Source organism: Ranitomeya imitator, chromosome 4, assembly GCF_032444005.1.
Source record: "Ranitomeya imitator isolate aRanImi1 chromosome 4, aRanImi1.pri, whole genome shotgun sequence".
Classification (NCBI taxonomy): Eukaryota; Metazoa; Chordata; class Amphibia; order Anura; family Dendrobatidae; genus Ranitomeya; species Ranitomeya imitator.
In genome coordinates this window covers 115,120,915-115,145,512 of record NC_091285.1, presented here as the reverse complement: position 1 = coordinate 115,145,512, position 24,598 = coordinate 115,120,915, and the positions used below count along the sequence as shown (strand labels likewise).

At 46.7% G+C, this 24,598-nt stretch overlaps 1 protein-coding gene across 8 annotated transcripts in view; it reads right to left on the bottom strand.

Annotated features, from left to right (window-relative positions):
- Window positions 1-24,598, bottom strand: part of SPDL1 (spindle apparatus coiled-coil protein 1) — a 582,388-nt gene that overhangs the window by 522,965 nt on the left and 34,825 nt on the right. Inside the window, exon 2 of one of the 8 annotated variants that reach the window (XM_069763909.1) lies at window positions 4,049-4,256. The exons of 6 other annotated variants lie outside the window; for them this stretch is intronic. The gene's annotated coding sequence lies outside the window, so the exon portion shown is untranslated. Of the gene's footprint in view, window positions 1-4,048; window positions 4,257-24,598 lie in introns of those variants that run through there. One more of the 8 variants, XM_069763906.1, reaches the window with a different exon arrangement.

Here is a 24,598-nt window from a genome sequence, read left to right as displayed (position 1 = left end):
TATGTGGGGGTAAACCACTGTTTGGGCGCACAGCAGGGCTCGGAAGGGAAGGCACGCCATTTGGCTTTTTAAAGAAAATTAGCTCCAATCATTAGCTGACACCATGTCACGTTTGGAGAGCCCCTGTGTGCCTAAACATTGGAGATCCCCCATAAATGACCCCATTTTGGAAACTAGACCCCCAAAGGAACTAATCTAGATGTGTGGTGAGCACTTTGAACTCCCAACTCCTTCACAGAAGTTTATAACGCAGAGCCGTGAAAATAAATACGTTTTCTTTCCTCAAAAATAATTTTTTAGCCCAGAATTTTTTATTTTCCCAAGGGTTACAGGAGAAATTGGACCCCAAAAGTTGATGTCCAGTTTCTCCTGAGTACGCCGATACCCCATGTGTGGGGGTAAACCACTGTTTGGGCACACGTCGGGGCTCAGAAGGGAAGTAGTGACTTTTGAAATGCAGACTTTGATGGAATGGTCTGCAGGCGTCACGTTGCGTTTGCAGAGCCCCTGGTGTGCTAAACAGTAGAAACTCCCCACAAGTGACCACATTTTGGAAACTAGACCCCCCAAGGAACTTATCTAGATATGTGGTGAGCACTTTGAACCCCCACGTGCTTCACAGACGTTTACAACGCAGAGCTGTGAAAATAAAAAATCATTTTTCTTTCTTCAAAAATGATGTTTCAGTAAGCAATTTTTTTTATTTTCACAAGGGTAACAGGAGAAATTGGACCCCAATAGTTTTTGCCGAGTTTGTCCTGAGTACACTGATACCCCACATGTGGGGGTAAACCACTGTTTGGGCACACGTCGGGGCTCGGAAGTGAGGGAGCACCATTTGACTTTTTGAATACAAGATTGGCTGGAATCAATGGTGGCGCCATGTTGCGTTTGGAGACCCCTGATGTGCCTAAACAGTGGAAACCCCTCAATTCTACCTCCAACACTAACCCCAACACACCCCTAACCCTAATCCCAGTTGTAGCCATAACCCTAATCACAACCCTAACCACAACCCTAATTCCAACCCTAACCCTAAATGTGCCCACGTTGCGGATTCGTGTGAGATTTTTCAGCACCATTTTTGAAAAATCCGTGGGTAAAAGGCACTGCGTTTTACCTGCGGATTTACCGCGGATTTCCAATGTTTTTTGTGCGGATTTCACCTGCGGATTCCTATTGAGGAACAGGTGTAAAACGCTGCGGAATCCGCACAAAGAATTGACATGCTGCGGAAAATACAACGCAGCGTTTCTGCGCGGTATTTTCCGCACCATGGGCACAGCGGATTTGGTTTTCCATAGGTTTACATGGTACTGTAAACTTGATGGAACACTGCTGCGAATCCGCAGCGGCTAATCCGCTGCGGATCCACAGCCAAATCCGCACCGTGTGCACATAGCCTAATTCTAAAAGGTATGTGCACACGCTGCGGAAAACGCTGCGGATCCGCAGCAGTTTCCCATGAGTTTACAGTTCAATGTAAACCTATGGGAAACAAAAATCGCTGTACACATGCTGCAGAAAAACTGCACGGAAACGCAGCGGTTTACATTCCGCAGCAGGTCACTTCTTTCTGCGGATTCCGCAGTGGTTTTATAACTGCTCCAATAGAAAATCGCAGTTGTAAAACCGTGGAAGATGGCGGCGCCCATGGAGAAGACGGACGGACCCCGGGAGGATCGGAAGTATGAGTATGGCGGTGGGGGGGCAGACCAGTGTTTCCAGCCATGGTCGATGATATTGCAGCATCGGCCATGGCTGGATTGTAATATTTCACCAGTTTTAATAGGTGAAATATTACAAATCGCTCTGATTTGCAGTTTAACTTTCAACAGCCAATCAGAGCGATTGTAGCCACGGGGGGGGGGTGTGGGGAACATACGTCTTATCCATGGTTTTTTTTTTTTTTCTATGTTGTGCATAAATATGTGATTCTTCAGAATTTGCTTTAGTCTTTGCCTGATGAAGAGAGGTATGTTGTCTCGAAAGCTTGCAATTTATTACCATCTTTTCAGTTAGCCATTAAAAGGTATCAACCACTGAGGACTCAATTCTAAATATTTTTCTAACTTTTAATTTGTAATTAACTAACATAACTGAGATATAACCTCTCTCAGTGATCAAAAAAAAAAAAAAAATAGTAAATGACCCCCCCCCCCCCTTTGTCACCCCCATAGGTAGGGACAATAAAAAAATTAAGATTTTTTTTTTTTCGCTAAGGTTAGAATAGGGTTAGGTGTAGAGTTAGGGGTAGGGTATTTTCAGCCATTTTAACCCTAAAAAACTTCCTAGAAAACACACGGACTCTGCATAGAAAACTGCATAAAAAAACGCAACAAAAAACGCACCAAAAAAAAAAAAAAAGGACCTGCGTTTTCTGCCAAGAGCTGCGGTTTTTAGTCCTGAAAAAAAAGGAGGGAAATCAGGAACGTGTGAACATAGCCTAAATATTTCTTTCATGTGAACCTTATAAGAGGAAGAAGTGCACTCCCAAAGTAAAGAGGGAGGGAATCTAAGGGTGCTGTCATGGGCTCTGAAAAATTCCGTTAATGGTAAATAACTAAGACTCGTCCATGACAGCACCACCGAGAGAATTACAGAGAGTAATAACTATTTAGGGAGGGACTACAGCTTGCAGCACCCTTACACCGAAGGAAAGGTCTGAGGAAGCACCCAGGTTTAACCTATAATGATTAAAAATGGTGCTCGGAGAAGACCAGGTGGCAGCCTTACATATTTGGTCAATGGAGACTTCTGACCTCTCCACCCACGAAGTTGCCATGGATCGGGTGGAATGCACCCTCCGCTTTCCAGGTGCTGGCATGCCACTTGACATGTTTGCCAGCAAAACAGCTTCCCTGATCCATCTAGCCAATGTGCTTTTTGACACCCTAAAGCTTTTCCTAGTTCTCTAAAAGGAGACAAAGAAGGCATTGTCTCGCTTCCAGGAATTTGTAACTGATAAGTATTTTAAAAGACACCTTCTAACTTCTAAAGTATGGAACTTCATCTCTTTCTGGTTGGTTGGGTGGGGAAGAAAGTTCTTCCATCCTATCTCCTGCGTCCTATGAAAACTGGAAGCTACTTTAGGCAAGTATGCTGGGTCAGGCCTGAGTATCACTATTGTCCTGGAACTGTGTGTACGGAGGGAGCCTAGATAGTGCTTGGATATCACTTACTTGACGTGCTGACGTCAGTGCCACCAAGAAAGCTACTTTAAAAGGAGAGTATTTTAATATATGCCGATGAAATGGGCTCAAATGGGGCTTCAATCATGGCCGAGAGAACTATGTTTAAATCCCATGGCATAAATCTATCCCTAACCATTGGCCTGGACCTACCTGCTGCTTCAATAAATCTACTAACCCAGTAGTTACCGGCGATGTCATAGTTAAAAAGGGCCCCCAAGGCTGATACCTGGACCTTTAGGGTACTGGTGGAGAGGCCTATATCTAAAACCTTCTGAAGGAACTAAGATCTGGGCTATCTGGATCTCTTTCCCAGCGTCTACTCATGAGTTCTGCAAAAAAAAAATTTCCAGGTCCTGGCATAGATCCTGGTCGTAATTTCTTTTCTACTCTTAAGAAGGGTATTTATCAGGCCTGGAGAAAAACCCTTGTTTTTTAGTAACGTTCAAAATCCAGGCAGTCAGATGAAGGCCAGCCACCTGAGGATGGTATACTGGGCCCTGGGAAAGGAGATCTGGAAATTCTGGTAGTACCCAAGGGTCGGATACAGACATGGTCCTGAGGCATGAAAACCATGTCCTCAGGGGCCAAAAGGGAGCGATTACTATTACCCTTGCTTTGTCCTTCCTGATTTTCCTCACCACTAGAGGAAGTAGAGCTAAGGGAGGGAAGGCATAGGCTACACTGAAATCCCATTTTATGAGGAAGGCATCCACTGCTAGCGGGTTTTCCTTGGGATTTAATGAACAGAACTGTTTCACCTTCCTGTTTTTTTCTGGTGGCGAAGAGGTCCACGACCGGCTGACCCCACTTCCGCACAAATAGGTTGAAAATGGCAGGTTTTAGAGACTATTCACCTTGCTTCAACAGGTTGCAGCATAAAAAGTCTGCTGTGGTATTGTCTCTCCCTCTTACGTGCAGAGCTGTTAAAGATAGGAAATGTTGCTCTGCAAGTTGGAACCGGCGTTCTGTTACTTCCATCAGATGTCGGGAACGAATTCCACCCTGGTGGTTGATATAAGCCACTGTGACCTGATTGTCAGAAAGAACTCGCACATGATGACCCTGCAGATATACAAGAAGTTTTTTAGACTGCCCGCTCTACTGCCGTTAATTCCTTCAGGTTAGAAGACACCTCTACCTCAATGTTCCCATAAGCCCTGGACCATAACCTCACTCATATGAGCCCCCCAACCTGTAGGGCTTGCATCCGTAGCAATTATTCAGGTAATATTATACTCCCAGGGAACCCCTCTAGAAAGATTTTCCTGGTCACACCACCACCCCAGGGATTTAATAGCGGTTCGGGATAAGGTTAGTTGACCTTTTAAATGACCTCTGAGAATTCTGTCATTTAATAAAACATCCCTTTGAAGTGATCTTGTATAAAACGGTGCCACCTGGACTGCGGGGATGCAAGATTAGAGAGAGCCCAACAGGGACAAGGCCTTCCTAAGAGACATGGTGGGGTTATTAAAGGCGTTTTGGACCTGGTAACGTAACTGAACTTGTCGAGTGGTAAACTGCATTCCTGACTGAGTCTAAAATTAGGCCCAAAAACTGTTGTACCCTTAAAGGGAACCCGTCACCCCGTTTTTTCAGATTGAGATAAAAATACCATTAAATAGGGCCTGAGCTGTGCGTTACAATAGTGTATTTTGTGTACCCCGATTCCCCACCTATGCTGCCAAAATACTTTACCAAAGTCGCCGTTTTCGCCTGTCAATCAGGCTGGTCTGGTCATATGGGCGTGGTGACATCACTGTTTCTTCACCCAGATCTTGCTCATCTTTCCGTTGGTGGCGTAGTGGTTTGCGCATGCCCAACTGCCGAATCCACTGTGCAGGTGAAGAAAAAGACCGATCTGTGCTATTCCCCTGGTTATCGGTGGGGGCGGCCATCTTCCTGAGGCCGCGTGTGCGCAGATGCAATGCTCTGCTGCCCGGGGCTTCAGGAAAATGGGCGCGGGATGCCGCGCGTGCGCAGATGGAGATCGCGGCGGCCATTTTTCTGAAGCTGAGATGCCAACTACATGAATGGGTACATGATAATAAGCATCTTTTATATCTACCACCACCATAAAGCACTTTTTAAACAAAAACTTTTGAGTTGATTGTTTCCATTTTAAATGGGTGAATTATTAGGTATTTATTAAGAGCCCTTAGATTAATTATGGTTCTGAAGGAACATTTGGTTTTCGGACCAAAAACAGGGGAGAGTAGAAACCCTTTGCCCTTTCTAATTCCGGTACATCCACTAGGACCTTTTAAACCATAAATCCCGAATTTCCGATTCCAGGGCAGCTTGTTCTAGAGGAGAGGATCTGAGAGGAGTAACCTTGAATCTACTCTGAGGCATAGAGGAGAATTCTAACGAGTCCTGATTATATTAGATTTAAAATCCAGTTGCTGTTAGAGATCAGAGAACAGGCCGGGTGAAAGGCCGCCAGTCTACCTCCCACGGGTATCGCTAGTCATTGGGGAGATTTCTTCTGGTCTTTGGGAGGTGGGCCTCCAAACACTAATCCTGTACCTCTCCTCTTCCTATCATCCCATTTAGCACGCTCCCTTGAAGGCCTCCAACGACTGAACCTTCTCCTACTGAAAGGGCATCGGTAGGAAGTGGTTGGTAGACTAGGGAATTTCTTTTTACCATCCCCTGCTTTTTCTAAAAGTTCGTCCAGGACTGGACCAAAACTTTTAGGGCTTTTAAGATGGAATCTCGTGGGACTCCTTCCTTTATCTGGGATTCTATTTGATCCAGCCAGACCATCATGGATCTGGCTGTACAGGTGGAAGCTACTGCCGGTCTCAGAGATCCAGCTGACATCTCCCAGGTCCCTTTAAAGAAAGAAGTCTGCCTTTTTTATCTTAAGTGTCTTTAAGGGAGCCCATGTCCTCAAAGGGCAGGGAAGATTTTTTAGAGGCTTTAGCCCCCGCAGCATCTAGCTTCGGGGCTTTGTCCCATATATCTACCACGGGATCCTCAAAGTAATATCGGAGTTTAAATGCCAGAGGAAGGAAACCTTTTTTCTTCCCGGGCCTTTTCCACTCTCTGCCTACCAAGCTCTGAATGTTAATATTAAGCGGAAAAGACCTGCGTTTTCTAGGATCTAATCCGCCTAACATTACATCTTGTACAGAAGGTTCTGGCCTAGAGTGTCACACCCATGATGGATCTGACCGCTTTAATCAATTTTTCCATGCGGTCCAACAGAAAACAGAAACGACTAGAGTCCTCCTCCAAAGATGATGAAGACGACCACCCAGCGGAATCCTCATCCCTCCGAAGGTCAGCTGAGGAATCCAAACCTGTAAATTGCATTCTACCACCACTCCTTTTTCTCTTAGAACTCTTGAGATATGGACTTTAGGGACTCCTTCACATTCGATCTAATAATCTCCCTAAGCTTTTGGTGAAATCTGGGGTTTCCTCCGCTACCTGTAGAAGGCGGAAGTATAAGACACTGCTTTTCGGCTAAAGTCTAAGCCTCCCCCCCCTCTTGTGCCCTACCGTCTGCCGTACACAAGGCGGACAATCTTTTGTGGTAGGCGTCTGGCAAGGGACAGCTGCAAAGGGCACATTCCCTGTGTCTTTACTTCCCAGAACATTTCTTCCCCTAGCAGGAGAAAAAAGAAAAAAAATAGGGGGAAGACTGCATCAAAGAGTGTACTTTCACGAAGTCCTCTTACCCGTGTTGCAGATTTAGTTGGTACCGGATCAAGAGGGGGGCATTTCTCTGCCGATGCTGCTGAATCCTCCATCCTGGAGGAGCTCCTGCGGCAGGGCAGGCAGGGCAGAACACTTGACCGACCAGTAGCCGTTTCTCAGGCCTTCTGCCGGGATTTTACACGGGGCCTCACAAACCGGCTGCTCGGTATTCGGATGCTGCAGGTCCTCCTACAGCTCCAAGGGAGCTTTTGCCACATCAATTCTGGTAATGGCTCAGAATATCGTAGTTACTTACCGATAACGGTATTTCTTTGATCCCATGACGGCACCACAGAGAGAGGGATCCGCCCTCAGGGACAGGAAACCCACAGGTTAAAAAGGCGGGACCTCTCCTCCACCTCAGTTTGGTTTACAGAGCCTTGCAGGGAATTTCTGCTGTAACTTAATTGGTTATTTATACACAAAAAATCATAACTATACATATATAATTTATATAAACTTTTTTTTTCGACACCTCGTGACTTAAAATATTAGTAGTGTGGACACCCATACGTGAAGGGAGGGAATATACAGGTGCCGTCATGGGATCAGAGAAATACCGATATCGGTAAGTAACTACGATATTCTCTTACCCTATGACGGCACCACGGAGAGAATTTCAAAGAATGAGTATTTAGGGTGGGACAACTGCCTCCAGAACTCTCCTACCAAAAGTTAAGTCTGAGGGAGAGGATAGATTAAGCTGATCGTGCTTGAAGAATGTAGAGGGGGAAGACCAAGTGGCTGCTCTACATATTTGATCTATTGATGCTCCACCACGTTCTGCCCAAGAGGTTGCCACCGACCTGGTTGAATGGGCCTTAATAGTGTCTGGAGCTTGTTCCCCGGATGAGGTATATGACATCTTGATGGCATCTCTTACCCACCTTGCCAACGTGGCTTTCGATGCTTTGTGACCCTTATTTGGTCCCTGAAAGCAGACAGACAGAGCCCTCCCTTTCCTACACTCTCTTGTAGCTGATAGTATGTTAGACATCTCTTTACATCTAGTGTGTGTAGAGCTTCCTCTTTTTTGTTTTTAGGGTTAGGGCAAAAAGATGGTAAAGCTATCTCTTGAGATCTGTGGAATTTTGACGCCACTTTAGGGAGGTAAGAAGGATCAGTTTTAAGGATTACTCTGTCATCTAATATTTGGGTTAGAGGTGGGTAAGCTGATAAGGCCTGCAGATCACTAATCCTGCGAGCTGAGGTTAGGGCTACCAACAAACAGGTTTTCAAAGATATTTTTAATGAAGCCTGAAATAAAGGTTCAAACGGTGCTTTAGTTAGTGCTGAAAGGACTAGGTTCAGATCCCAAGGAGGAGCGGTGAGATGTATAACTGGTCTGGACCTAGTAGATGCTCTAATAAACCTTTTTACCCAGTGATTCCCCGCCAAATCCTGGTTATAAAGGGCACCCAATGCTGCAATCTGAGTGTTTGTTGCCAGGCCTTTCTCTAATCCTTTTTGAAGAAATTCTAGAATTTCTTGAATTGGGATCTGTTCTGATAGGATAACCCCTGAAGTGGAGAGGAACTTTTTCCAGACTTTACCGTACGCTCTGGTAGTTATTGGTTTTCTACTGGCCAGCAGGGTAGAAATTAGATTTGAAGAAAACCCCCTTCTTGTTAACAGTTCCCTTTCAAAAGCCAGGCCGTCATATGTAGACTTTCTATTTGTGGGTGATTCACTGGCCCTTGATGCAGAAGGTCTGGGATATCTGGGAGTACCCATGGATCCGCTATGGACATTAGGCATAGCCATGGGAGCCATACTCTTTTCGGCCAGAACGGGGCTATCAATATCACTTTGGCTCTGTCCTCCCTGATTTTCTTCAAGACTAAGGGAATAAGAGCTATCGGAGGAAAAATGTAAGCTAGATGGAATTTCCATGGAATTAACAACGCGTCTATAGCCACTGGACTCCCCCGAGGATCTATCGAGCAGAAGGCCTCCGTTTTCCGATTTTGATTGTTTGCAAATAGATCTATATCCGGGACCCACAACGATCCACTATGCGTTTGAATATTTTTGTATTTAACTCCCATTCCCCCTGTTTTAATTGAGTTCTGCTTAGAAAATCTGCAGTTTGATTTTCTGACCCTTTTATGTGAAGGGCTGTCAGGGAGGACAAGTTGGCTTCTGCTTGTGACAGGATATTTGTTACTTTCATTAGGGATTGAGACCTCGTCCCTCCCTGATTTAAATATGCTACCACCACCCTGTTGTCTGTCAGTACTCTCACGTGGTGGGAACGGAGGGATGTTAAAAAATGATTGACGGCGTACTGAACTGCTAAAAGCTCTTTCATGTTTGAAGTAAGGTCTTTTTCTTCCCTTGACCAAGGACCTTGGGCAATTTAACTGTTTAGGTGGGCCCCCCACCCCCAAGGACTTGCGTCTGTGGTGAGGAATACAGAGACCGGCCACACCCATGGAACCTCCCTCCTGAGATTGGACGGATCCTTACACCAAGCTAGCGAAGCTTTTGTCCGAGAGGATATTTTTAATTGCTTCTCTAAATTTCCTCCTGCGTGGGGTACCGCCTCTAGTATTTCCCACTGGAGATCTCTCGAGTGGCTCTGAGCCCACTGTACCGCTGGGATACAGGATGTCATTGACCCCAGTATGGACATGGATTTGCTTAGAGTGATCAGAGGAGAGAGACTCAAATGATCCACTAGGTGTATCATATTGGATACTTTTTCTTCCGGCAGACGACACTCTTGCTTTGTTGAGTCTATTACTATCCCTAAGTACAGCTGCACTTGGGACGGGATAAGCCTGGACTTTTCCAGGTTCAAAAACCATCCTAGATTCGATAGGGCTACCATCACTCTGCTTAGTTGCTGGCTGCAATGTAGAGAGGAACTGCCCATCACTAGGAGGTCGTCCAGATAAGGCACAATCAATATGTTTTGTTCCCTTATGTGGGCCATTACTTCCGCCATTAATTTTGTAAATACCCTCGGGGCAATGGCTAGACCAAACGGAAGAGCCCTGTATTGGTAATGTTTTAGTTTCCCTTGTATCATCACTGCCACTCTGAGGTATTTTCGGAACTCCAGATGGATTGGCACATGATAGTATGCGTCTTTTAAGTCTATAACAGTCATGAAGCAAGACGGGATAAGGGATCTGACACATGATTTTATTGTTTCCATTTTGAGTTTTTCTATCACCAGGTATTTGTTTAATTGTCTCAAATTTATTATTACCCTGAAAGTTCCGTCTGGCTTCGTTCAAAGAAAGAGCGGAGAATAAAACCCCCTCGTCTCTTCCTGTTGCGGAACTTCCTGTATGACTTTCTTTTCCAGAAGACTGAGACCTTCTCTCTGGATACTCAGCTGCTCGATCTCCGACTTTCTTTGTGGTGTTACCACAAACTGATTGTGTGGTATTGTGTGAAAAGTTAGCTTCAGGCCCGTCTTTATGATGTTTAAAGTCCAGGCACTTCCAGAAATTTTTTCCCAGGTTTGAAGAAAGTGGGTCAGTCTCCCTCCTACCTGGGGCACACCCTCATTGTGGCTGTTTTTTATTATCCGGTTTGTTAAACATGAAACCTCTTTTGAATTTTCTGTCTTCCCACCCCTCCTTTTGGTTTTTTGGGGGGCGTCTTTGTGTGAACCTCCTCCCTCGAAAGGGCCGCCTATAGGACTGATTTGGGAATCCTGGAAAGGCTTTCTTTTTATCTACTGCTTTTTCGAGAACATCGTCTAGGGTGGGACCGAACAAATATTCACCTTCGCACGGTATAGAACACAACTTGGCTTTAGTTTGCAAATCCCCCGGCCAGCACTTCAGCCATAGTGCTCTCCTGGCCGCATTTGAGAAAGAAGCTGATCTTGCCGTCAGCCTAACCGAGTCTATTGAGGCATCTGCTAAGTATGCAGCGGCACCTCTCATCGCTGACACTGAGTCCAATATAGACTCTCTCGGGGTTTTATTTTTTGAGTTTCTAAGTGATCCAGCCAGACCATCAGCGCTCTAGCTGTACAAGTAGCAGCTATACCAGGTTTTAGCCCCCCGCTGGCGGCCTCCCAGGACCCTTTTAAGACGACATCGGCCCTCTTATCCATAGGATCCTTGAGGGTCCCCATATCCTCAAAAGGCAGGGCGAATTTTTTAGAGGCTTTCGCAATAGCGACGTCTAATTTTGGCGCCTTTCCCCATGAGGCGCAGGCTGGGTCATCAAATGGATATTTTCTTTTAGGTGTTAACAGTACTTTTTTATCCGGTCTCTTCCACTCCTTTTTTATTAGGGCTTGTATTTTTTCATTTAATGGGAACACTATTTCTTTTGTTCCAGACCACTAAACATAAGATCTTGCACAGATTTTTTGGAACGAGTGTCTGCCAGACCCATAGTCGCCCTAACCATTTTTACCAGCGCATCCGTTTCATCTATTGGGAAACCGTTGCGGCCGCTTTCTGAAGATGCGGAGGAGGACGCTGAAGCTGCAGAGCTATCTGAATCATCACTCGTGCTATCTTCCTCGCTGGAGCTGTAATCTGGAGTTTTTTCTTTGTTTTCTTTTACGGCTTTTTAGTGCATCTGCCACTTGGGTTTTAATTAAGTCTTTTAGTTCAGACGTGAATCTCGGAGTCTCCTCATTAATGGTGTTCTCAATGCATAACGCACAGAGTTTTTTAACCCATGAATCTGGCAAGTCTGCTGAACAAAGCGGGCACACTTAATGCTTACTTTTCACCTGGCATTTCCTTCCCTAAGAAAACAATAAACCCCTATTAGAATATACACTTTCACGGAGTGTCACTTACCCTCCTAACGTGAGGAAGATACCGGTTCCGGTCTTGAGGACGCCTCCTCCACTTGATCCACCGTTTTCCTCCTGGATCCATCAGAGGCTCTGCTGCGCTGGGATCCTGAGCTGCTGCGCTGTGTAGGTCTCTGCGAAGAACGGCGCTCCTTCGGGTTTTTCGTCACAGGGGCCTGTGAAATTTCTTCCACCGACTGCTCTATTCCACTCATGGTGGTATTTTCTGAGCAGCGGTATGCGCCTTCCCTTCCGGATATATACTAACAGTGCGGCGCAAGGCAATTTCCGGATTACCCAGAGATACCCTGCGCCGCCCCGGAAGTGACCCCCGCGCCTGCGCAGTAAGTCGCGCCGGACCTCGCGCGCGCTCCATTAGCTGCTGGCTCACAGAAGGGACGGAGGGATCCCCGCAGCCGCCGCTGCCCATACTAGAGCCTCCTGTTGGTGACCGGCGTCACCTCCTTCTGCAAGCTCCTCAGACCGGCGGTTTTACCCAGGTAACCGCCGCTACCTATTACCGGCTGTCTGTAAGAAAGAAGAGGCAGACTTGACTCCTCTTCACTGCCCCATCTCCACACATATCAACAGGGCCCGCCGACCCCGGAATGTGTCCACAGGGAGGATATCCACCCGGAACCGCGGCAGGGCCCCCCGCTGCCTGTATTCGGTCCGATGGTCCCTGGAATCCCGCGACGAACGGTGAGCTGTGGGTTCCCCGTCAGGGACAGGAAACCGAACTGAGGTGGAGGAGAGGTCCCGCCTTTTTAACCTGTGGGTTTCCTGTCCCTGAGGGCGGATCCCTCTCTCCGTGGTGCCGTCATGGGGTAAGAGAAAAACTGCCTGCAGGAGTCTCAGGGCATTTATGTACCCCCCTCCCCCGATATCCGGGGCAGCAGGTCTTTGGCCAGGGGACCCCTCCCCCTTCCAGATCCGATCCACCCCCCGGCTACGGCACACCCGGGCTACAGCGGCCGTCCCCTGGCGAGCCGCACGCAAGCGATGCACGGATAAGCCAGAAAAAAGCCGTCTGGCACCCGACTTCCGGGACGGCCCTCCAGGCTCTGCCCCCCCGACGCATCATTGGCGCAACCACCAATGAGGCCATAGGAGCGCGCGAGGGGACCGCCCAGATCAGCCGAGCCCCCAGCCTCCGTGATGCATCGCCCGGTCCGTCCCCCGACGCTGCCGGACCCGGGAGCGCTGCAACACGCCAGGAAGCACCAGCAGGGACGGCAGATCCATCAGGGGGAATACTTACCTCTGGCGCTGGCCTCCAGGGAGATGGAATCCTCCAGACACCTCTCCACCTGCATCGCTCACTGACGTGGAATCCTACCCGGACCCATTGTGGTGCCTCCAGGGACCCTGCACCGGCCTGGGATCCTTTCCAGGTATCTGTAGGCATCCCGTCCTCTTCAGGAACAGGAAACCAACTGATGTATGGGAGTGGTGCCACCCTTTTGTATCTGTAGGTTTCCTGTTCCTGAAGGGCGGATCCCCTCTCTCGGTGGTGGTTAGGTTAGATTATACTCACCCAGGGGTGGTCCCGCTGCGGTCGGGGTCAGCTGGGCGTCGCAGGTCCAGTCCCTCCGATCTTCATAGGATGACGTCCTCTTCTTGTCTTCACGCTGAGGCTCCGGCGCAGGTGTACTTTGTCTGCCCTGTTGAGGGCAGAGCAAAGTACGGCAGTGCGCAGGCCCTCTCTGACCTTTTCCAGCGCCTGCACACTGCAGTACTTTGCTCTGCCCTCAACAGGGCAGACAAAGTAGGCCGGAGCCGCAGCAAGAAGACAAGAAGAGGACGTCATCGAATGAAGATAGGAGGCGCTGGATCGCAATGCCCATTGGATCAGACCGCAGTGGGACCGCCCCTGGGTGAGAATATAACCTCGTTTTCTCATCTTTCAGGATACATCGGGGGCTTATCTGCAGCATTACAGAATGCTGTAGATAAGCCCCTGATGGAGGTGGGCTTAGCTCATCTTCGATTTTGGGGGGGGACAGTTTCCCTTTAAGAATAAATGGATCAGCAGTGCACATTTTCAACAACCGCTCCATTATCACAGGTTTCTTTTAAATCTAAGGGAGTCCAAACAGTCGGACTCCAAGAGATTAATAAGCTATCCTCTATCCCATGGATGAGGAATAACTTCCAAACTTAAAAACACCCCTTTAATAAACAATCTTATTTTGTATACTGGTGCTTGTCTTATGAGTTTGCATTTCCTGGTACTCATTTGTCTTGATTAGAACAAATGCATCTCCAGGATGTAATTTACAAGGTATTCAATAATACTTTAGTCACTCATTTAACCCCTTTGCGACCTATGACGTATAGGTACATCATAAGTCTTGTATACCTATTTGATGCGGACTACGGCGCTGAGCCAGCTTCTTTTCCGTCACATGAAAACTGATTTGATCAGCTGTCATGTGCTCCTAACAGCCGCGTGTGAAATTGCGATAAACCTGCGGATCTTAATATATTAAATGCTGCTTGACAATCTGACTGCGGTATTTAACCATGAAAAAAAAAAAAAAAAAAAAAAAAAAAATCACTGCTTTGGTACCATGGGAGTCTATATGACCCAAGGCTCAAAATCGTCATATTTCATTCAAATGAACACGCTGGTTATTCAGAATCATCAAGTGCTATTCTGACATTTCAGAACACCGTTATGAAATCAAATGTAACTTTGAAGTGATTTCTCATCAAACACAAACTGTAATTTATACCAAAATGCTTCACTAATTGTAACTAATAGTATTCAAATTCAAAAATTAAAAAAATGCACAATAACTGCAACTGTGTGGATTTTAGTAAAAACATAATGACAACTAGGGTTGAGCGACCTTGACTTTTTTTGGGTCGAGTCGGGTTTCGCGAAACCCGACTATCTCAAAAGTCGAGTCGGGCCAATTATCGCGAAAAGTCGGGGATTGACCGAAACACGAAACCCAATGCAAGTCAATGGGGGAGCATAGTCAGCAGTGAGTGGAGGCCAGGAAAACATGTACAGTGCCCATTTTAATGGCAAAAACATACATTCTTGTTACTGAAGCTTGTCAATCTTAATTTACCTTATAATAATAGTAAGGCATTGGAAATTGGGGGTCATTTGGCTAAAGTTGTGGGGGGTAGGGCTGGTTCAAGTATTTAGTGGGCCCAGGAAATCTGGACCGCGTCACGGCAGTGGAGCAGGGAGAGGTAAGTATTTCAACTTTGCAAGTGCTGTGATCCTGAGCAAGCAGGGGGGGCCCACTCGTTGGCATTGGCTCTGGCACAGGACCCCTCAAAGTACGGCGGTGTGTTTGCACGGCGGGGAAGCCTCCCACCGGCAGCGACACTTTTGCGTACTATGAGGGGCCCTGTGCCAGTGACGTCACCAACGAGTATTCCTCCCCCCACCTGATGAAGAAACCTGCACCTTCATCTGCACCTTCCTCTTTGTCCCCGTGTAAGGTGGTATGGTATGCTGGAAGGGGAACCTGACTTTCAGCAGGGTCACAATCTTGCAGTGTAGCGTGCACGTGGAATGTTGCGTTATGGGTCAATGTACCAGCAGACTCATCCATCACTGGCTGGGCAATGGGCAGGATGAGGGGGAAACAGATATGGGCCCAAAGAATAAAGTGGGCTAAATGCAGTTCAAAATTGGTAACAGGACTAACTAGGGGGCATTGCTTTGTTCAGTGGAGGACAACTGGAATGAGAGGCTGACAGAGTAGGCCCAAATCAGTAAGTAGTCTAAATGCAGTTCAAAATTGGCAACAGTAGTAAACAGGCGGCACAGCTTTCTTCACTGGAGGAGAACAGCAAGGAGCGGCAGACACCGATAGAAGGCCCCAACCCAACTAGTCGGTTCACTGCAGTTTTAAAATTCCGATAGGCTGAAAACCAGATAATTGTAGGTCATTTTTTGTAAAGAGGACAGCTGTATTGAGTGGCGCAGCCAGACACTACAAGTAGGCCTTAAACTACAAAGTTGGCTCGACGCAGGTTTAAAAAAGGTTACATGGGTACACGGTCTGCATTGGTGTGCTCAGTGGAGGACAATTGGAAGGAGGGACCGCAGAAAGACTTAGTAGGCGTAAAATAACAAAATGGGCTGTATGCAGCTTCGATTATGTGGCAACCTGGAGAACACCTTGGAGGGGCAGACACCGACTCTACAACCCAGACCCAACTTGTAGGCCTAATGCAGTGTTGTTTCAACAACTACTGAATGAGAGCTAGAAGATCGAAGCAATGGAGAGGCAACCTGGAGAACACCTTGGAGCGGCAGACACCGTTAGTAGGCCCTGCCGAAGTAGTAGCCCCAATGCAGTTTTCAAATTCCTATTGGCTGAAAACCAGATTTTTGACGCTCAGTTTTTTTCAGAGGAGGACAGCTGTATTGTGTGGTGCAGACAGACACAGGTAGTAGGCCTTAAACAAAAAATTTGGCTCAATGCAGTTTAAAAAAGGTTACAGGGGTACACAGGCAGCATTGGTCTGGTCAGTGGAGGACAATTTCAATTATGGACCGCAGACAGACTTAGTACGCCTACAATTAAAAAAAAGGTTGCTCTATGCAATTTAAAATTAGGTTCCAGGGGTACACGGGCAGCAGTGGTCTGGTCAGTGGAGGACTATTGGAAGGAGGGACCACAGACAGGCTTAGTAGGCCTAACATAACAAAAGTGGGCTGTAGACACTTGGAATTATCTTGCAGGGGTACACAGGCAGCATTGTTGTTGTAAGCGGAGGCCGATTGTAATGAGTCTGACAGTTAGTACTCACAAAAAATAAATAGATGTTAATGTCTCGCAATACAACAAAACCAAAACACAAAAGAGTGGCATACTTAGGTAGAGGGGTGGGCTCCTCTGCTGAGTTTCAGACCTAGTAATTTGGCGCCAAGTATTTACTGGTGTAAATATAGGGACACTGCCCCTGACTATTTTAAGTAGCATCATACATGTCAACACATTGGTATTGTCAGTGCCAGGCATTGAAGGATTGGTGGAGCTGTGAGAGATAATTTTGCAAGTGGTAGAGCACTGTTTGAGCTGGGGGGGGGGGAATCTCTTGTGGCCGGCGGGACAGGTCCAGGGCCCCTCATGTTACAACAGTGTGTCTGACGTTAGGTGCGCACCACCACCGCCAGAGACACTTTATTGTACTATGAGGGACCCAGTGGCAGTGCCGTCGACCAAAAGCGTGCACACCCACCTCTTCAGACAAATGGCACTCTCACGGGTGCTTGCGCCAAGTGGCGAGACCACGGCGCCATGGGGGGAGTTTGGCCATTTAGGGAGGTGTAAACATGTCGTATGCTGGACAAACAGCTGCTGCAAATTACGAGATTGGAAAAGTCAGTCAGAGTAGTCCACAAGCAAGACCTTTTCATAGGAAAGCTAGGTGTCAGCTGGGAAAGGTGGGGCAAAAGAATTCAAAATCCAGTTGTGGTTCATTTTAATGAAGGTTAGATCATCAACATTTTGGGTAGCCAGATGAGTCCTTTTTTCGGTTAATATTGAACCGGCAGCACTGAATACTCTTTCTGATAGGACACTAGCTGCTGGGCAAGCAAGCTCCTGCAATGCATATTCTGCCAATTCTGGCCAGGTGTCTAATTTGGATGCCCAGTAATCAAATGGGAATGACTGTTGAGGGAGAACGTCGATAAGGGATGAAAAATAGTTCGTAACCATACTGGACAAATGTTGTCTCCTGTCACTTTGAATTGATGCTGCAGTACCTGTCCTGTCTGCGGTCAAAGCAAAATCACTCCACAACCTGGTCAGAAAACCCCTCTGTCCAACGCCACTTCTGATTTGTGCACCTCTAACACCTCTGGCCTGCTGCCCCCTGCAGCTCGTGTGAGAACGATCACGGGCGCTGTGTGCTGGGAATGCCTGAATCAAACGGTCAACAAGAGATGATTGTTTGGTTGCTAATATTTGTTCCAGGTTCTCATGTGGCATAATATTTTGCAATTTGCCTTTATAGCGAGGATCAAGGAGGCAGGCCAACCAGTAATCGTCATCGGCCATCATTTTACAAATGAGTGTGTCCCTTTTTACGATACGCAAGGCATAATCCGCCATGTGGGCCAAAGTTCCAGTTGTCAAATCTGCGGTTGTGCTGGGTTGAGGGGCAGTTTCAGGGAAATCTACGTCACTTGTCTCAATAAAAAAACCTGACCGCGGCCTTGCAACGCCACCAGTTGCTATTGGCCCCGGAGTAGCTTCCTCATTCAAAAAATACTCATCCCCATCATTCCCCTCGTCCTCCTCCTCCTCCTGTTCGCCCGCTACCTTGTCCTGTACACTGCCCTGACAATGGCTGACTGTCATCAAGGCTTTCCTCTTCCTCTGCTGCAGACGCCTGCTCCTTTATGTGCGTCAAACTTTGCATCAGCAGACGCATTAGGGGGATGCTCATGCTTATTATGGCGTTGTCTGCACTAACCAGCCGTGTGCATTCCTCAAAACACTGAAGGACTTGACACATGTCTTGTATCTTCGACCACTGCACACCTGACAACTCCATGTCTGCCATCCTACTGCCTGCCCGTGTATGTGTATCCTCCCACAAATACATAACAGCACGCCTCTGTTCGCACAGTCTCTGAAGCATGTGCAGTGTTGAGTTCCACCTTGTTGCAACGTCGATGATTAGGCGATGCTGGGGAAGGTTCAAAGACCGCTGATAGGTCTGCATACGGCTGGAGTGTACGGTGGATATGCGAGCAAAGTCCGCGCACTTTGAGGAGCAGGTCGGATAACCCCGGATAACTTTTCATGAAGCACTGCACCACCAGGTTTAAGGTGTGAGCCAGGCAAGGAATGTGTTTCAGTTGGGAAAGGGAGATGGCAGCCATGAAATTCCTTCCGTTATCACTCACTACCTTGCCTGCCTCAAGATCTACAGTGCCCAGCCACGACTGCGTTTCTTTCTGCAAGAACTCGGACAGAACTTCCGCGGTGTGTCTGTTGTCGCCCAAACACTTCATAGCCAATACAGCCTGCTGACGCTTGCCAGTAGCTGCCCCATAATGGACACGTGGTGTGCAACAGTGGCAGCTGCGGATGGAGTGGTTGTGCGACTGCGGTCTGTGGACGAGCTCTCGCTTCTGCAGGAGGACGAGGAGGAGGAGGGGGTGCGAACGGCTACAGCCAACTGTTTCCTAGACCGTGGGCTAGGCATAACTGTCCCAAAATTGCTGTCCCCGGTGGACCATGCATCCACCACATTCACCCAGTGTGCCGTGATGGACACGTAACGTCCCTGCCCATGCCTACTGGTCCATGCATCTGTTGTCAGGTGCACCTTTGTACTCACAGATTGCCTGAGTGCATGGACGATGCGCTCTTTAACATGCTGGTGGAGGGCTGGGATGGCTTTTCTCGAAAAGAAGTGTCGACTGGGTAGCTCGTAGCGTGGTACAGCATAGTCCATCAGGGCTTTGAAAGCTTCGCTTTCAACTAACCGGTAGGGCATCATCTCTAACGAGATTAGTCTAGCTATGTGGGCGTTCAAACCCTGTGTATACGGATGCGAGGCTAAGTACTTCCTTTTTCTAACGAGAGTCTCATGTAGGGTGAGCTGGACTGGAGAGCTGGAGATCGTGGAACTAGCGGTGGTGCCGGTGGACATGGCAGACGGTTGGAGACGGTATTCTTGCCGGTGCCCTAGATGCAGTGTTTCCTACTACGAAACTGGTGATTCCCTGACCCTGACTGCTTTGGCCTGGCAACGAAACCTGCACAGATACTGCAGGTGGTGCGGAAAATGGTGGCCTTACAGTGACTGAAGGGATGTAGCGTTGCTGACTAGCTTCATTGGCCGAGGGTGCTACAACCTTAAGGGACGTTTGGTAGTTAGTCCAGGCTTGCAAATGCATGGTGGTTAAATGTCTATGTATGCAACTTGTATTTAGACTTTTCAGATTCTGACCTCTGCTTAAGGTAGTTGAACATTTTTGACAGATGACTTTGCGCTGATCAATTGGATTTTGTTTAACCTCTTTACCCCCAAGGGTGGTTTGCACGTTATGGACCGGGCCAATTTTTACAATTCTGACCACTGTCCCTTTATGAGGTTATAACTCTGGAACGCTTCAACGGATCCCGGTGATTCTGACATTGTTTTCTCGTGACATATTGTACTTCATGTTAGTGGTAAAATTTCTTTGATATTACCTGAGTTTGTGAAAAAAACGGAAATATGGCGAACATTTCGCAATTTTCCAACTTTAAATTTTTATGCAATTAAATCACAGAGATATGTCACACAAATACTTAATAAGTAACATTTCCCACATGTCTACTTTACATTAGCACAATTTTGGAACCAAAATTTTTTTTTGTTAGGGAGTTATAAGGGTTAAAAGTTGACCAGCAATTTCTCATTTTTACAACACCATTTTATTTTAGGGACCACATCTCATTTGAAGTCATTTTGAGGGGTCTATATGATAGAAAATACCCAAGTGTGACACCATTCTAAAAACTGCACCCCTCAAGGTTCTCAAAACCACATTCAAGAAGTTTATTAACCCTTCTGGTGTTTCACAGGAATTTTTGGAATGTTTAAATAAAAATTAACATTTAACTTTTTTTCACAAAAAATTTAATTCAGCTCCAATTTGTTTTATTTTACCAAGGGTAACAGGAGAAAATGGACCCCAAACCTTGTTGTACAATTTGTCCTGAGTACGCCGATACCCCATAAGTGGAGGTAAACCACTGTTTGGGCGCATGACAGAGCTTGGAAGCGAAGGAGTGCCATTTGACTTTTTAATGCAAAATTGAGTGGAATTGAGATGGGACGCCATGTTGCGTTTGGAGAGCCACTGATGTGCCTAAACATTGAAACCCCCCACAAGTGACACCATTTTGGAAAGTAGACCCCCTAAGGAACTTATCTAGAGGTGTGGTGAGCACTTTGACCCACCAAGTGCTTCACAGAAGTTTATAATGCAGAACCGTAAAAATAAAAAATCATATTTTTTCACAAAAATTATCTTTTCGCCCCCAATTTTTTATTTTCCCAATCGTAAGAGAAGAAATTGAAACAAAAAAGTTGTTGTACAATTTGTCCTGAGTACGCTGATACCCCATATGTGGGGGTAAACCACTGTTTGGGCACATGGTAGAGCTCGGAAGGGAAGGAGCGCCATTTGGAATGCAGACTTAGATGGAATGGTCTGCAGGCGTCACATTGCGTTTGCAGAGCCCCTAATGTACCTAAACAGTAGAAACCCCCCACAAGTGACCCCATATTGGAAACTTAGACCCCCCCCACGAACTTATCTAGATGTGTTGTGAGAACTTTGAGCCCCCAAGTGTTTCACTACAGTTTATAACGCAGAGCCGTGAAAATAAAAAATCCTTTTTTTTCCCCAACAAATTATTTTTTAGCCCCCAGTTTTGTATTTTCCAAAGGGTAACAGGAGAAATTGGACCCCAAAAGTTGTTGTCCAATTTGTCCTGAGTACGCTGATACCCCATATGTTGGGGTAAACCCCTGTTTGGGCACACGAGAGAGCTCGGAAGGGAAGCAGCACTGTTTTACTTTTTCAACGCAGAATTGGCTGGAATTGAGATCGGACGCCATGTCGCGTTTGGAGAGCCCCTGATGTGCCTAAACAGTGGAAACCCCCCAATTATAACTGAAACCCTAATCCAAACACACCCCTAACCCTAATTCCAACGGTAACCCTAACCACACCTCTAACCCAGACACACCCCTAACCCTAATTCCAATGGTAACCCTAACCACACCTCTAACCCAGACACACCCCTAACCCTAATCCCAACCGCAAATGTAACCCCAACTGTAGCCTTAACCCCAACTGTAGCCTTAACCCCAACGGGAAAATGGAAATACATACATTTTTTAAATTTTTTTATTTTTCCCTAACTAACGGGGTGATGAAGGGGGGTTTGATTTACTTTTATAGCGGGTTTTTTTAGCGGATTTTTATGATTGGCAGCCGTCACACACTGAAAGATGCTTTTTATTGCAAAAAATATTTTTTGCGTTACCATATTTTGAGAGCTATAATTTTTCCATATTGGAGTCCACAGAGTCATGTGAGGTCTTGTTTTTTGCGGGACGAGTTGACGTTTTTATTGGTAACATTTTCGGGCACGTAACATTTTTTGATCGCTTTTTATTCCGATTTTTGTGAGGCAGAATTACCAAAAACCAGCTATTCATGAATTTCTTTTGGGGGAGGCGTATATACCGTTCCGCGTTTGGTAAAATTGATAAAGCAGTTTTATTCTTCGGGTCAGTACAATTACAGCGACACCTCATTTATATCTTTTTTTATGTTTTGGCGCTTTTATACGATAAAAACTATTTTATAGAAAAAATAATTATTTTTGCATCGCTTTATTCTGAGGACTATAACTTTTTATTGTTTTGCTGATGATGCTGTATGGCGGCACTTTTTTGGGGGACAAGATGACGCTTTCAGAGGTACCATGGATATTTATATCCGTCTTTTTGATCGCGTGTTATTCCACTTTTTGTACGGCGGTATGATAATAAAGCGTTGTTTTTTGTCTTTTTTTTCTTACGGTGTTTACTGAAGGGGTTAACTAGTGGGACAGTTTTATAGGTCGGGTCGTTACGGACGCGGCGATACTAAATATGTGTACCTTTATTGTTTTGGTTTTTTTTTATTTAGATTAAGAAATGTATTTATGGGAATAATATTTTTTTTTTATTATTTAGGATTTTTTTTTTTTTTTTTACACAATTGTAAAAAAAAAATGTGAACTTTTTTACTTTGTCCCAGGAAGGGACAATACAGATCAGTGATCTGCCAGTTTGCACAGCACTCTGACAGATCACCGATCTGTCTCAGAGTACTGCGGCGTTACTAAGTGCCTGCTCTAAGCAGGCACTTGGTAAGGCACCTCCCTCCCTGCAGGACCCGGATCTGCGGCCATCTTGGATCCGGGACTTGCTGCAGGGGGGAAGGTAGGAGACCCCCGGAGCAACGTGATCACATCGCGTTGCTGCGGGGGTCTCAGGGAAGCCCGCAGGGAGCCCCCTCCCTGCGCAATGCTTCCCTGCACCGCCGGCACATCGCGATCATGTTTGATCGCGGTGTGCCGGGGGTTAATGTGCCGGGGCAGTCCGTGACCGCTCCTGGCACATAGTGCCGGATGTCAGCTGCGATAAGCAGCTGATACCCGGCCGCGATCGGCCGCGCTCCCCCCGTGAGCGCGGCCGATCGCCTATGACGTACTATTCCGTCCTTGGGAAGTAAGGCCCACCCCACATGGACGGAATAGTACGTCTAATGGCAGAAAGGGGTTAAAAAAATGCCAGACTGCACTCTTTCTAGCATCGGATACCTTTTCAGGCATTGCAGACTGAGCTTTAACCGGATGGCCACGCTGTCCTCCAACAGGTTTTGGCTTTGCCACGCGTTTTGGGCCAGATACGGGCCCGGCAGATGTTGATGCCTGCTGCGGCCCCTCCTCCTCAGCTTCAAAACTACTGCCGCCTGCACCCTGTTCCCCCAATGGCTGCCAATCAGGGTCAACAACTGGGTCATCTATGACCTACTCTTCTATCTCGTGTGCAACTTCGTCTGTGTCACCGTGTAAGTCGGTGGTATAGCGTTCATGACGGGGCACCATAGTCTCATCAGGGTCTGATTCTGGATCAGTACACTGCGAGGGCAATGTTGTGGTCTGAGTCAAAGGAACAGCATAGTAATCTGGCTGTGCATCAGTGCACTCCATGTCCGATTCAACTTGTAATGGGCATGGCCTGTTAACTGTTTCACTTTCTAACCCAGGGACGGTATGTGTAATGAGCTCCATGGAGTAACCCGTTGTGTCGCCTGATGCATCCTTCTCTGTTGTTGTTTTTGCTGAAGAGGACAAGGAAGCGACTTGTCCCTGACCATGAACATCCACTAACGACGCGCTGCTTTTACATTTACCAGTTTCAGAAGAGGAGGCAAAAGAGCTAGAGGCTGAGTCAGCAAGGTAAGCCGAAACTTGCTCTTGCTGTTCCGGCTTTAAAAGCGGTTTTCCTACTCCCAGAAAAGGAAGCGTTCGAGGCCTTGTGTAGCCAGACGACGAACCTGGCTCCACAGCTTCAGACTTAGGTGCAATATTTTTTTTCCCACGACCATCTGATGCTCCACCACCACTACCATCATTACCAGCTGGCAATGAACGCCCACGGCCTCTTCCACCAGACTTCCTCATTGTTTTAAAAACGTAACCAAAGTAATGTAACATAGTTAGTAAGGCCGAAAAAAGACATTTGTCCATCCAGTTCAGCCTATATTCCATCATAATAAATACCCAGATCTACGTCCTTCTACAGAACCTAATAATTGTATGATACAATATTGTTCTGCTCCAGGAAGACATCCAGGCCTCTCTTGAACCCCTCGACTGAGTTCGCCATCACCACCTCCTCAGGCAAGCAATTCCAGATTCTCACTGCCCTAACAGTAAAGAATCCTCTTCTATGTTGGTGGAAAAACCTTCTCTCCTCCAGACGCAAAGAATGCCCCCTTGTGCCCGTCACCTTCCTTGGTATAAACAGATCCTCAGCGAGATATTTGTATTGTCCCCTTATATACTTATACATGGTTATTACATCGCCCCTCAGTCGTCTTTTTTCTAGACTAAATAATCCTAATTTCGCTAATCTGGGTATTGTAGTTCTCCCATCCCCTTTATTAATTTTGTTGCCCTCCTTTGTACTCTCTCTAGTTCCATTATATCCTTCCTGAGCACCGGTGCCCAAAACTGGACACAGTACTCCATGTGCGGTCTAACTAGGGATTTGTACAATGGTATTTGTTACTGTAAAACAACTTACAAGGTGAACTCAAACTTCTGTAGGATTTAGATATCCCTTTATAGGTGGGTGAGACTGCAAG